This window comes from Pteropus alecto, unplaced genomic scaffold (genome assembly GCF_000325575.1).
Source record: "Pteropus alecto unplaced genomic scaffold, ASM32557v1 scaffold75, whole genome shotgun sequence".
In the NCBI taxonomy this organism is placed as follows: Eukaryota; Metazoa; Chordata; class Mammalia; order Chiroptera; family Pteropodidae; genus Pteropus; species Pteropus alecto.
This window is the reverse complement of record NW_006440638.1, coordinates 27,065,334-27,080,123: the sequence shown is the minus strand read 5'-3', so window position 1 is coordinate 27,080,123 and position 14,790 is coordinate 27,065,334. Positions and strand designations below refer to the sequence as shown.

The following is a 14,790-nucleotide window of genomic DNA, read 5'->3' as shown; positions in this document are numbered from 1 at the left end:
GGAAAATGGCTTACCAGGAGAAAGCATGGAAGTTCCACACTTGTTCCCTAATACCTTGCCCTATTTATCTCTTCCATCTGGCTGTTCCTGAGTTTTATTATTTTATAATAAACTGATAATCTAGTAAGTAAACTGTTTTCCTGAGTTCTGTGAATCATGTTAGCAAATGAACTTCAAGAGGGGGGTTGCAAATCTCCAATTTATAGCTGGCTGGTCAGAAGCAAGGTGACAATGTGGACTTGTGCTTGGCATCTCAGTGCATCGTTGGAGGGCAATTTTGTAGGAATGAGCCCTTAATCTGTGGGATCTGCGCTAACTCCAGGTAATGTGTTGGAGAATCACTTGATGTAGGAAAAACCCACACACAGCTGATAATAGAAGTTTGAGAGTGGATTATGGAAAAAGTTTTTTTGTTTTCTTATTCTTTATCGGTTAAATAAAATATATTAGCGATATTAAAATCTTATCAGTTTTAATTTTTTTTTAACATGGCTACTATGTGTGGTTTGCATTTATGTTGAGCAGCACTGTCATCAACTTGAACTATTCCACCCACATCCTTCCAGAAAATTGCCCCTCCCTTTTATTTAACTTACTTGTGATTAAAATGCTTGGAGTCAAAGGACCTAACCATATGTCTACTAGTACCGCAGATAAGAAGTAATTCTGTCTTTTCACTTTATCTCTGATATAGAGCAGAGGCATGAGAACTACACAGATTAACTAACTTTAAATCAGGTGGAATTCAGTGCTGCTTGACACGGGAATCTGCCTGACCAGCCATACAGCCAGGCCACCGGGAACCTACAGAACATAGGAAGATTCCTGTAGAGATCACTAATAACTATTTACCCATACCATTAATGCTTACCCATACCATAACAGGAATATAAAGACTTCAAGCTGTACTTTGTACAAATGAAAAATAATCATTCACTCCATGCTTTACTCCCTATAATCAGTAATTTTTCATAGAAACTAATGAACAAATACAATTCCAATTTCTCAAACACTCAAAGTCTCAATCTCTGACTCTGAGAGGAAACCACATGCTCCATCTATGGAGCATTATTCCTTCTCTAACAAATTTTCCTTTATTTTTAACCCTGGCTCACTCGAATTCTTTCCTGCCGGGAGCCAAGGGCCCTTTCTCAGAGGTGGCACAGGACTTGAGTCACTACTTTGGGGGATTCATCGTTCCCTCCTGCATCATCTCGACACTTAATGCTCATTCAACTAGCTGACAAGAGAAAAAAAAAAAAAAATCTGAGATGTCTTAAATTAAATTACAAAAAGCCAGAGGGCAGGAAGACAAAACAAGAGAGGTTAATCACTGAACAAAGCCCCTGGGCAGAAACCAACAAAAGACTGCTTACATTCCTGAATGTCTGTCAAAACTTTGAATTAACTTCCAAGCGGGTATTTCTGAGATTGTCCTTAGAGAATGGCAGACCACCAGAAGCCACCACATCTTGCCTATACATGAAGTTTCCAGATTGTTGCCCACAACCAATCCAAAAGCAGCAAATATTTCTTCCTACGGACTACACACTTATCCCTGAACTATCCCCACTTCACCTTTTCCCATGCCCTTTATCTATAGACAAATAAATTCTTTCAAAACAACTTATATATTTCTTTCCTAAACCCATTGTATAAAAAAGCCCCCAAAGCCCCAAAACATTGGCCATGTTTTGTCTTCTCCATCTAGCAGCTGCTACTGGTGGTTTAGATTGCATGACGCAAGACCTGGTCCATTTTCTGGCTAGCATATAGCTTAATTAACCCTTTCTTTCAGAAAAACTTTGGCCTGGAAGGTTTTTGTTTAATTTAGCATTAACTGAGCAGTCAGGATATACAAAGCCAAATTACAGCTCACAGTAATTCTCTCGGTCAATGGCTCTCAATTCTGGTAGAAAATTAGACCTATGTGGCTGCTTTAAAAAAAAAAAATCTGATAACAGCCTCTCAGTAGACCAATTAAGTCAAGATCTGTGGGGAATAGGCACAGGCATCAGTATTTTTTAGGAACTTCCTTGGTGGTGAAATGTGTAGCAGATAAAGAATCACTAGCAAAGCCTGCCTAGACAGCACATCTATCTTATCCAGCTCAGATTAGGGGAAATACGACTATTAATGACCGACTGTGAGAATACCATTACCTTCTACATAGCTCCTCCTGAGCATCTAAGGCTATGAAATTTCCCTCAATACCTATTTGATTCTAGTCAACATTGGTTAGCAAAGTTGACTTGCTGCTGTAGGTGTTAATGCTCAGTGGACTTAACAATAAATTTTATTCCCTCTTGGGTGTGGACAGAACTTCTAAAACCCCTGTCTTTGTTATTTATTATTAGAATTATTAAAAGTATAATATTAACTTGTTCCCTCTTTATAAAGTGTGAATGATTCTTTTTGATTCTGTTGAAAATTGTCAAGGAAATAGATATGCTAAAATACCAACAATTTCACTATAGTAATGTCAAAAGTTTCATTTTAATATAGGGAGGAGACAAGAGAACTAAAGTGTTAAATCAAGTTATATTCAGAGACTGCAATATGCTGATCAGTCCTTCAGCCAGACAGTGAGGAAACCTGCAGAACAAAGAAAGATTTCTCCTGGGATTGCTAGCAACCCATTTCCCACACCTGTGAAGGGGAACCGGGAAAAATAGTCTTTAAGTGGGCTCTACATAAATAAAATTATTCATTCTCTATGGCTAAAACCACAGGGAACGTTTGGATTAAAGGCTGGGAACTGCCAGCAGGCTTTTCATGCTACTTATTCTTACCTTTTCATGCTACATACTCTCATCCGTTCTCACTGTATGTCCATATCAAAGAAAATTAGTAAAAAAAAAAAAGCCTTTAAACTATAACACACAGGAACTAAAGAATGATATATAGACCGAATTCCCCAAACACTCGGGGTTCCTCTCAGTGCCTTTCTCTCGGTCTCTCTCAGCATCTTTACTGGGTCCCTCTCAGTGCCTTTGCTCTGTTTCTCTCATTGTCCTCATCTCTCTATTGTCTCTGTCTCTCTGAGTTTCTCTTAGGCTCTTTCACTCTCTGCCTCTGAGAGGAGACCACGCTCTGTCTATGGAGTGTTACCTCTTCTCTAATAAATTTGTCTTTTGACTCTAACTTTGGCGTGTGTTGAATTCTTTCCACACTGTCTGCCAAAGGACCCTCTTCTCATCTCCATGCAGGGCTTGGTCTCCCCCCGACTCAGGGGAATTTGCTGTGTCCTGCATCAGTTTCTTTTATGTACATGGTTGTTAGATGTACATAATTTATAATTTTTTTTTTATGATGGGAAGGTTCCTTAGAGATTCGATAGCATAGGTCTTTAGAAAATGCTTCTCAAATTTTAATGTGCATATGAATCAACTGGGGCTTTTGTTAAAAATGTCAATTCTTCTTCAGTAGACCTAGAATGTGACCTTAGATTCTGTTTTTCCAAAAAGCTTCCAGGTGATGCCGATGCTACTGGGCTACAATCAACAAGCCAAGGAGCAATGTTTAAAGTCCAGGGTTTAAATTTAAATTGAAACTGCCAAAATCTGAATTCTGTCTCTAGTAATGAGTGACCTGGGACAAGGCTCTCAAACTCCCCATTCCTTATTTCCTCATTTCTAAAATAAAACAGTAGTAGCTACCATGAAAATTGAAAAAGGTACTTTATGTATTGCATTTAGAATTTTGGTGCTATATTATGTACCCAATAAAAGTTACTTTGTTTTATTATTATTATTGTAACCACGCACAAACTTCCTTTCTTTAATATAGTTTTTTTCCCCTCTGATTCAAGCTGATTTTGCCCAGATGATGACATTATGATTGGTTTGCCTTTCTCCATCCTCCAACCCCTTATCCTCTGTATGCCTGCTCCTTGAATCATTAAGCCATAGGACGTAAGATCAACCAAGCCTCACGTCTATAACCATGAGGACAATAGGTTTCCTTTGGACTTTAGACTAAGGGTAACATCTTGGCTTTAGATATGTTTCAGCCCCAGGTCCATCGAGGCAGAACAACACCACCACCACCACTGAACAGGTAGGGATGACACCATAGCTGATTCCAGAACTGGACACAATGATCAATTACCTCATCCCCCTCCAACTATCCCATCAGTAGCATCCACAACCCCAACTCCCTTTCCATGACGACTTATTTTTTACTTGATAATCTGTACTCTTGAGACACTTGGGATCCCAGGCCTTTGAGTTATAGCTCACCTGTGTCTCCTAGACTTGCAGCTCTCTAATAAATCTTACTTTCTTTGTTGCAAAACCTGCACCCACCTCTTCTTTGGCTTAGATGTGTGCAGACAGATAGACCCCTTTTTTGTCCTGATAACATTATCATTATAGTCTAGTTCAATTCCATACTTTTTCAGCTGTCAAAAGTGTGACCCAAAGAAGGAAAATAATTTTACTAGGGTCACATGTTTAGCTTGTAATAGAGATAGCCTAGATTTTAACCCAGATTTCCAAACTCTTAATTCACTGCTTACTCCCCTACAGTGGCATTCAACATTCCACTCACTTCTATATCACTTTGGACATCTCTCCACTAGAGCCTCTGTTGTACTTTATGGTTGTTATTACTTGTGGTGCTTTCTAAAATGTTCAAAAATCCTTTAATGCTTTTTTCAAAAGGAGTAGCCTAATCATTAGGTTTGAGCTGGAATTAGTGACTCATTCCTAATGAATAGTATACGGCAGAAGTGATGGTGCACGACATCTGAGACTAAGACAAAAAAGTCAATGACCTCCTACTCTCTCTTATATTGCTCACTCTGGGAGAGGTCAGCTGCCAAGCAGCTTTATGGAGAAGTCCATATGTCAGGGAACTGAAGCCTCCTCCCAAAAGCTGACTGGGAAATGAGGCTTTCTGCCAACAGCAACGTGAGAGACCAACATCAAAAATATAGATATAAACTTGTATTTGAGGAAAACACCTTAATTGCTACCAGGAGAAACCCTAAGCCAGAACCACCCACTTAAGTTTCTCCTGAATTTCTTACCCATAGAAACTATGAGATAATAATTTTTTGTTGTTTTAAGCTGCTATGTTTTTGTTAATTTATTATGCACCCAGAAATTACTACTACATTATTTATATCTCTGTGTTCTCTAATAGGCTGAAAGTATAGTACTTGGAATAGCATGTATTAACCCATTTATTCATTAAATCACTCATTCACTCTCACATCCATTCATTTACTCATCAAATATTTATCATGAACATACATGTCGGGTGTTTCTCTCAGATGTTGGAGATGTAATAATTTGTTATAATGCAGTCACTCTCCTTAAGGAGCTTAGTCAAGGCAAGGAGAGAAATAAATGTTCAATAAATATCTGAAGTGGAACATAGGACATACGGTAAAGTCTTAGCTCATATTAAATGTTTTAATGTTACTTTGCTGATTCAATTGCACTGAGCCATGCTATGCTTACTCCTTCCGCATGTGCAAAGCAAGCAAGAAAGTCTAAGGCAGAATCATAAGCTGGTGATAATGGTTCCAAAACTTTTTATTTGTTTGTTTTATTCCCTAGTAAATTAATAGATTTAAGTAATGATTGTTAAAGGATGTAACATTACTAAAAGACAGGCAATCCAAAATCACAATGGTTGTATCCATAGTCTTGCAAAACAAGCAAAACAAACAAAAATAAGTTACCAGAATTTGATTAAATCTTTGTATATAATTATCAATATATTGAAAATTCGAGGGAGAAAAAGCATGTCAAACACCACACAGAACAAAATCCAAACAGTGGGAAAATACACAGAAAAAAAATGCAGTTTCTTCTATAAGTTATTATAAGAAAAATAAATAAGTAAGGAAAGGAAAGGAATAGTAATAAATTAAAAAATAAAAGACTTAGAGGACCTAACAATCAATTGTAAAGTATTGCTTTTATTTGGCTCTCAGTCCAAACAAACTCTTAAAGAGAGAGAAAAAAATAGATATATATTTAAATCATTAAGGAAAATTATGAAAATATTAGGAAAATTTAAACATTGATTATATATTTCATGATGATTAGGGATTATGATGTTTACATTTTTTTTAAGTCCATGACATTTAGAGAAATTTACTAAAACTATTACAGATTAAATCATATGATATCTGGATTCTGCTTCAAAATAAGGCAGATGGGAAGGAGAGGAACACAAAAGAGCATTAATTAAAAATTTTTGAAGCTGGGTGATGGGTAAATGGGTTTCATTAAATATTATCTTCTGCTCTATGTAATTGAGATAATAGTGGACTTTTATTTTTTTTAATTGGGAGATATTACATAAAGCTCCAGGTTTAAAAAATCCAAGCATCAGGAAACAAAAAATTGGAGCTGAGAGCTCAGACCTCTCCTTTAGACAGACTACACAGTCTCAAGTTGACCGTGGCCCTCGCTGCTTCCTATTATCTTTGCTTAACCAGCTTCACTTATGTACTTTATTTTCCTGGGCACTGAATGCATTGACCTCTAGGAAAACTAGATTTTTCTGCAGTACCAACTTAAAAACCAAGAGTGTGCTATAGTACTCTAGTGGCAGGAAAAGGAAATGCAGCCTAAGAAACAAAAAGGCAGGGTTAATCTGATTCAGCAGCTTAACCTCCCTCTGAGGTTAATTCAAGTTCTATTAAAGAGGAAAGCTCTCTTCTAGGAAGATACATTTGCAAGACAAAGAACAGAATAAAAATGAGTTATGTACACCCAAATGGCTGATTTGCTATTTCCTAAGGCTTTTAAAAAGCTCAAATATAAAATAATACCTTTCACACTGTTTCTATTGCAAATTCACTTAACATTTTAATATCTGTTTTTAATCCTTCAAGACCGAAGAAAAGAGGCTGCCATTATCATACACGTGGCTCTCAGTATAGGTAAGGCTGTCTTTTTCTGTTCCTACGTCTGCTTTCATTGTTAGTCAATTATCGGAATAAGTTATTGGTGTCATTAAATGGATTCCATTTTGGATAAAACAGATTTTGCACTGCTAAACCCATTGTCACTGAGTTATAGCTATATAAATAAAAACTAGGAGATAATTACCCTGGCTCTGTTCTGAGCATTAAACTGGGGGAAAATTGCTTGCAGAACTAAAAATGGCCAAAACAAAACAAAACACCTCATGCCTCGTGGTCATATGCCACCAATGAAATAAAAAATGTTCATTTAAAAATCAAAATATTTAGTGGAAACAATTACAAATGCTTTTAAAAAGAAAACTTGGCAACTAAGAACATCAGAGTAGAGATATATCAATTAATTGATGGTAGTAAAGGTTATTTTCTTGTATTATGGATAGCTTTTATATGTGGGGTTTCAATTATATCTACATTAATAATAATATAATTTTATTGCTATATATATGTGTATGTATACACACACACACACACACATCATTCTAGCCTGTATATAAATCATCTCATGTAATTCACATAACAATTTCACAAATTAGTTATGGTTATTATTCCCTCTTCCCCGATATTTTTGTCAATAGGAGAACCAAGGCTATGAGAAGTTAAAACCTTCATAAACTATATAGTTAACCAGTTAACCAGGAGAGAAAACTTAATTATTCTGACTCTGAAATCTTGGCCTGTATCTACTGGACTATTTTTCTTAAACTAGGAATCAACCACATAATTTGAGGGGTCCGGAAGATCTTTCCCTCCTGATTCTGCTTCTATGATGATTTTCCTGACTGTTTAGAGTCACAGAGGGAAATAAATGTTTTTTTTTTTTTCTTTTTTTGTAATTTTTTAAAAAAGTTTTCTGGCAGTTCTATTGTCTCAAGAGATCTATAACCTTGACCAGTAAGTTCTCTGCAAAGGAAGGGCCTTGGAAAATGACCTTTGGAGAATGGTTGCTGCCCTTCCACTCTTTACCCCATGGGTTTGCAGGTATGACTGGACAGCCAGTTGTTTTTAATGCTGAATTGAAGAAAGGAATTCCCTTTGATAAAGATCAAAATTGCTAGATATAACTTAGAGTATCTTCTTGAGTACCAGAATCTGTAAGCTACTCATCTACTACATGTTTCATTAAATTCCAGAGATTTCTCATGTCCCCAAGGCCCATCCAAAGACTACTCCATACACAGCATCAAAAAGATGAAAATCATTCCAATACCTGAAGGCAGACAGTGTACACAGGAACAGGCAAATAGAACTGGATATAGAGACAGCTCTGCCACATACCAGCTGTCTGACCTTCGCCAAGTTATTTTACAAACTCCAATTTCCTCATTTGTAAAGTGGGTTTATTTATGGTTCTTTTGTCATTGTTGTTGAAGGAATTAATTATATTATGTAACTTAATGCTTAACAGACAGTAAATGCTCAATATTGAAATGGCGAAGATATAGTGATACAGATATTATTATCAAAATGGCATGATAAACCTTAATAAAACTGAGGAAAGAATAAAGAGGAGTTTAGGTACCAGTTGTTTTATTTCTAAGGACAGAATGGTAAATAACTGGCTTAATAAAGCTTAATCTATTTGCCTTGGGATAAACGAAGGCCTTCATGACAGCAAGAGTTAATTAATACTAAAATTGTTTCTTTAAAGAAGTCACTAGATCCTAGTAATAAAGACTTACAATGTTTTGGAGAAGGTCCTTTCACATTCATTATTTCATCCAATTATCACATAAATTTTCTGAGATAGTCATTATTATTACCTGCACTTGAGTTTGGAGAAGTGAGGTGTTTTCTTTAAATTCATGCTATTAATATGCTGCACAGACAGAATTTGAATCTTAGTCATTGGTCTTAAGATTATTCAAAGGGAGGAAGGAAAGAAGGAAGGAAAGAAGGAAGGAAGGAAGGAAGGAAGGAAGGAAGGAAGGAAGGAAGGAAGGAAGGAAGGAAAGAAAAGAAAAGAGGAGGACTAGGACCCGAAAGGAGATCAGAAGGTAAGCCTATTCAAGTCTATTCAAGTCCTAAAGTGAGGTAAAAACAACTGAGCACTTCATTTAAAATGTAGATATAAACTTGTATTTGAAGGAAACACAAAATCACTATCCAGTAGTTTTTTTTTCTTTCTTTGTAAAACATTTTCCTTTAACAAGATGGTATTTTAATTTTGTTTCCTTTTGATTGTCTTTTGGAGGGGATATAAATTCCCAAACAATTAAGTTTCTCATTTGGCAACTTTCTCCTGATTAAGGAGTTTTCTTAATTAAATACAGACACATTTGGCAAATCAGTGTAATAAGTGTCTAAAGGCCTCCCAGGATGATGTGAGTTGTCATCATAGTTCCCATCAGTTATGAGTGTTTGCTTTGAATACCAAGCGATTTCCTTAAGGATGAGCTTGAATCCTCCACATTAATCTAAGTAGGCCATTCTTGACAAAGACAATAGACAATTGGAAAGACAACTTCCACTGATGCTTCAGAGTCAATTAACTCCTTCTGAATCAGAGAGATACACTGTCATAGAGAGAATCTAGTCATTGTAAGCGACTTCAATAAAAAGGCCGAAAGATAGCTATAAAGTATACTTATTTTAAAAATACTTGCATTCTCATCGTTATTTAGACAACATCCAAACGAACACTGGGGCCATCTTGCTACAACATGTAGCCAGCCTGTACCATCTTTCATTTTCTTGTTAGATATTAGGACTTTTGGCTTCAAGAAGATTGTGATTTATCTTAATTTCAATGCAGGACAGAAAGAGAAAGTGTTTTGAACATTTCTTCTATTCTTAGTTCTTCTGCAGGGAGAGTTAGGTCAAGGACCAAATGTCCTTGGTGTCAACAGTCAGTTAATGGGTGAATGGCCTATTTCCCAATACTGAAATCTGTCAAACTTATGTGAAATTTTAGTTGGATTTAATTTGAAGCTATTGCTAACTACTGTAGGTCACATATTTACTGTTTTGTGCCTCAAGAAAGGAACAATCTATGGATGAACTTGAACTTTTTGTGGGCCATCATTAATTTAAAAATCTTTCACTAATATCAAACTTTCTAATAAGAGGAAAATGTAAGCCCAATTTTCTATGGCAGAGAAAACTCAGAAGTTGGTAATTCATAACTTTTTTTCTTTTTTTTTTTTGGCAAAGCAATCTTTGGTTGACCTCACAGATTGTAAGCACCTTGTCAGTTTACAATCCTTATTTTTTTATTTTTTATTTTTACGCCTACAGCATCTGGTCTTCCTAGGTGGTCTCCCATCCAAGTACTAACCAGGCCCAACCCTGCTTAGCTTCCAAGATAAGATGGGATTGGGCTTGTTCAGGGTAGCATGGCCATAGACAAATCATAACTTTTTTATTTTAGACCATGAGGCTACTTCTAGGTATGGGTGCAGTGGCTGGGAATTGAGAAAGTAAAGAGAACATGAGATATTTTGTGCCTGGAGATCTTGAAATATGCCAAATATTGAGAGATATTTTCTAATAGGCTTCTCTAAATCTCTGTGGGTTAGCAAGATAATAAATATTACCTCTAATTTGAGGATATAATATCTGCTACAGAAGAATTAAAATTACAGGAAATCTCTAAGGCTGATGACAATATCAATAACTAATATTTGTATTGATGCTTCCACTATTTTATATAAACTGTATCATTTATCTTTACAACTATCCTTTAGGTTAGGTGCAGCCATCATTTCCATTTGATTGATGGGGAGACAAAAGCTCAAAAGGAAAAGGAACCTGATGAGAAACACACAGCAGCTGTTAAATGGTAGAACCAAAAGTCAGAGAAGGTCACCTGCCCCAGTTCTGAGCTTTCTTTTTACTAGCCACAGGCACTAATCATTTGAGAAATCTAAGCTGGAGACCCAAGTAAAAATACCTCTGACCAGTATATTCAATATATCTAGAAATAATAGTCAAATTAGCACTAACAAGTTGTCTGTCAAGGTTTGCTGTTACTCTTAATAAGCAGACCCTTATACTCCTTGAGATCGTCTCTATTGTTTGAAATTATTACATATGCCTTAGTTATCAGTATTATTTGTCAATTCTTTCAAAGGAGAGTTACCTCTTTTTTATCTTTATATTTCCTTCAGATCCTAACACATAGTAGGTGCTCAATAAGTGCTTGTTTAACTTAATTCATTAGAAATATTTCATTTGTAAACTAAAATCAATGTCCCTTTTGTCTCTCTCTATATACATACATATATACACATGTGTGTATATTCACACACATATATGGCTACATGTTATATACTTTTATAAAATATTTCCTAATTATGAAAATTAATTTTTAATAACAATTTCTAATTTCTCGTCCCAATATGATTTGGCATGGCTCATATTATTATTATAAAATTAGACATTGTATGATAAAGTCATGAAGAAGTGGAGGAAAGAAATACTAGCCAAAAAGACTATTATTATTACTCTGGCAAAACCATAACATTTCTTTGAGCTTCCTTGCATCCCAAGTAAGAAGGCAAAAGTAATTAGATAAGTAATTTCTATAATTTGATGGGAAGAAGAGCATCAACTCACCAAGAAATGATTTTAACAGGAATTTATACTGTGGGCATTTATACAAAGTAATACTATGGATTTCTTAGACTATAGTTCATAGCAAATACTGCCATGTCCTTCACATACTTTCTGGGGATCTAATTAGTGCGACTTTGAAGCCCAGGATACCTACTGAGTTTCAGTAAGAATTAATGACCCGATTTATTTTCTATCTGTTATCCTATCAATCCAGAAATGATAAAGGTTATAATATAGAGTAGACTAGTGGTTCCTAAATTCCTGGGGAACCTTTTAAAAATAAAGATCCAAAGCCCTACACCTTTGAAATTTAGGTTAGCAGATATAATGGATTTGGGAGTGGGGAGAGTAGGAGAGTTGTTGAGTATCTATTTCCCTTTCTGATTATAGAATCTTTTTTTTTCTTCCTTTGAGGAATCATGCTTCTCCTATATCTCAGTGATGTGGTTTGAATGGAATTGGCTTTACACCTTTCATTATATGAGTAGGCATGAAACACAGTTCTAGCCAGTCAGAATATTCCTCTCCGCTGACCATGTTGTCTGGCTCAGCAACAGGAAAATGAGACAAGGCTGAGCCTTTTGTTGAAGCTATTAGAAAAGAGGCACCTTCTATATGCTAAGCATTGTGTAAAGATAGGAAGGAAGTCTGCTATTGCCTATAAATAGAATCAGCAGAGATAAATGCAGAGCATAACTGAATATCCTGGTGTCATTTTTGGTGCTCCTGGATTCTCCTCTGGTTGAAGTAATTCTGGATTTTTAAATTTAAATTGAATTATTGATACTTGCTATTGCAAGAGTCATAACTAACAATGCCTAGCCATTAGTATCTTTAATCATAACAAACAAACCTTTCTAGATGACTTTCATGATCAATTAAGTTAGAAAATTACTGCATGAAATGTTCTCAAGAAGCATATCTTAATTTATCTTCAAATACCCAAGTTAGCATACATTACTACTAAATATAAGTTCATTCATAAAATGCAATAAGTGCTATTGAAAAGTCTGAGATGTGTTCTGAACTTTGAAGATGCCAGTTTTGGATTACAAGATAAAATTCACTTATTGGTCTCTTAAAGTATATTATGTGCTATGAATGAGTTATAGCTTTGGCAAGAGATGAGGATTCCATGTATTTTGGGGTGGAAGTAGAGCAAAGCAACGCCTAGTTGAACAGAGCCAATGGGATGGTCACTTCCACCTATTAGTAGTTTTAGACTTCCATAGAAGTTCCCTGAGAGGAACTACTAAGATCGTGAAGACCATGGTCCTTATTAGCAATGAAAATGACAATATTCAGCATCTGCTGCTCTACCATGATGTGCTGACTTGGTCAAGGACATGATACCAGCTGACATCTATCGCAAAAACTGGCTGGCTACAGAATGTAAGCCTCCCCATGTGGACACAGTGCACTATCAAGCTTCTCAGAGTCTAGCAAATAGCCAAAATGCAACCTGTAGAGAGGACTATATGGGAATGGCAACCCCAGCCAGCAGCCTGAAATCTAAGTTCTCTGGTATATTGATTTGTCTGTCCATTGTCTGATATGTTTTTATAAGAGGCATTTGTCTGATTCTTTTTAACAGTGATCCAAGCTCATGGTAGGATCTCTAATCCAGCAATGCAGTACATTTTGCAAATTAGAGTTTCATCATTATTTTGAAATACCTGACATAGAAAAAAGTTGATTGGATTTTAAATCCATTCACATTATTACAATAAATTGAAAAGAAAAAGCTGTTACAATCTTTGAACATAATTCGATATAATTTAAAAGGGTATAAAATGATTTTAATTTTATTATCAACTTGTTTGAATGTTTCTTGTTAAAGATGCTTATCAAAAATTAGAAGAGATCATCATGACAAAGTATTGATTATAAATTTCATTTAATCATTTCAAGCATAAAACTAGTTCTTAAAATAGTTTTGTCCTCAAAGAAATGTTCGAATTTCTCATAAACATACAAAGCAAATTTTCATTAAAAGTTTTATTCAACTTAACATTTCTTATCTGTCCTTTTACAATTTTACTTTTACAATTCTAACAAGGGTATATAATATTAAAAAAATGATATTTACACCAAACTTCATTCGTTTACTTTCAAATCTTTTGCATTTATCTCAGTGCACTATATACATGTAATTCTTATTTTTACTTTAACTATTGTAGCCAGTCTCTAAGATGAGCCCCCATTATTCTCACCTGTTATTCATTCTTCTATTTAGTCACCTTCTTCATTACATGTGGCTGACTTATATAACTACGAGGTATTGCATAAATGGTACAACATGATTTCTAAGGTTAGGTCAGGAAAGTCTATGTGGCTTCTGCTCTGAGCCCTTTGCAATGATGTATTCTGGGAGGAAGCTAGAGTGTAATCGAAGCCTCTTTCCTACTACAACCAGTTCTAATTTGGTAGACATGTGAATGCACCATCTAGGAAGTGGATTTTCTTGATCTAGTTGAGCCTTCAGCCCAAGTTGACATCTTGACTAAAACTTCGTAAGCCAGTTAAGTAGCTCTAATTACTCCTGACTCACAGAAACTATATAAAATAATAACAATAAACATTTATTGTTGCTTTAAGATACTACATTTAAGAAGAAAATTATTACATGTATCATTGCATTATATCACTATTATAGCACTAAATCACTATAGCAGCAATCACCAGCACTTAGCTAACACTGCAAAATCAAACAAAATTGAACCATGTGCTTGATATAGACTTAAACTCATTCATACAGCTCGGTAACTCATTTCCACATATTAGTCTTGGAGAGAGCAAAATTCATAGTAGTTTCCCAATAACATCTCAAAGTTTTATATAGTATGATCCTCTCAGGACCACCCCAAAATGTTAAATCATTGTACGGCAATGGTCTCTCTTAATAGCTTTACCATTAAGCTTGGGACCATTCCTGTTTTTATACAACTCTATATCCCTAATGGCTAGCAGAGTGCTCAGGATAAGTAGGTATTCAATAACATCCTTTCATTTATATATTCAAAATATATTTAAGCATCTTACATGCGTATATTAGTGATTCTTTGTCAGTAATCTGTATGTTTGAATATCATGCAATCTGTTAAATGGTGCGTAATATAAAAGCTATGCTTTAATGAGTAACATTATGTGCTAGCCACATTAGTTCTAATTTAATTATCAGAGCAACCCTATCATTATCCTGTTTTTCATATGAGGAACCTGTGTCTAATAAAGACAATGCAAACTTCCTCAAACACAAATCCGAAAAGTTATGGAGTGAGATTATA

At 35.3% G+C, this 14,790-nt stretch overlaps 1 protein-coding gene and 1 pseudogene across 2 annotated transcripts in view; both read right to left on the bottom strand.

The window, feature by feature from the left end:
• Nucleotides 1-14,790, bottom strand: part of GRM7 (glutamate metabotropic receptor 7) — a 769,756-nt gene that overhangs the window by 635,684 nt on the left and 119,282 nt on the right. The window lies entirely within an intron of this gene.
• LOC112484526 lies at nt 10,175-10,293 on the bottom strand (annotated as a pseudogene).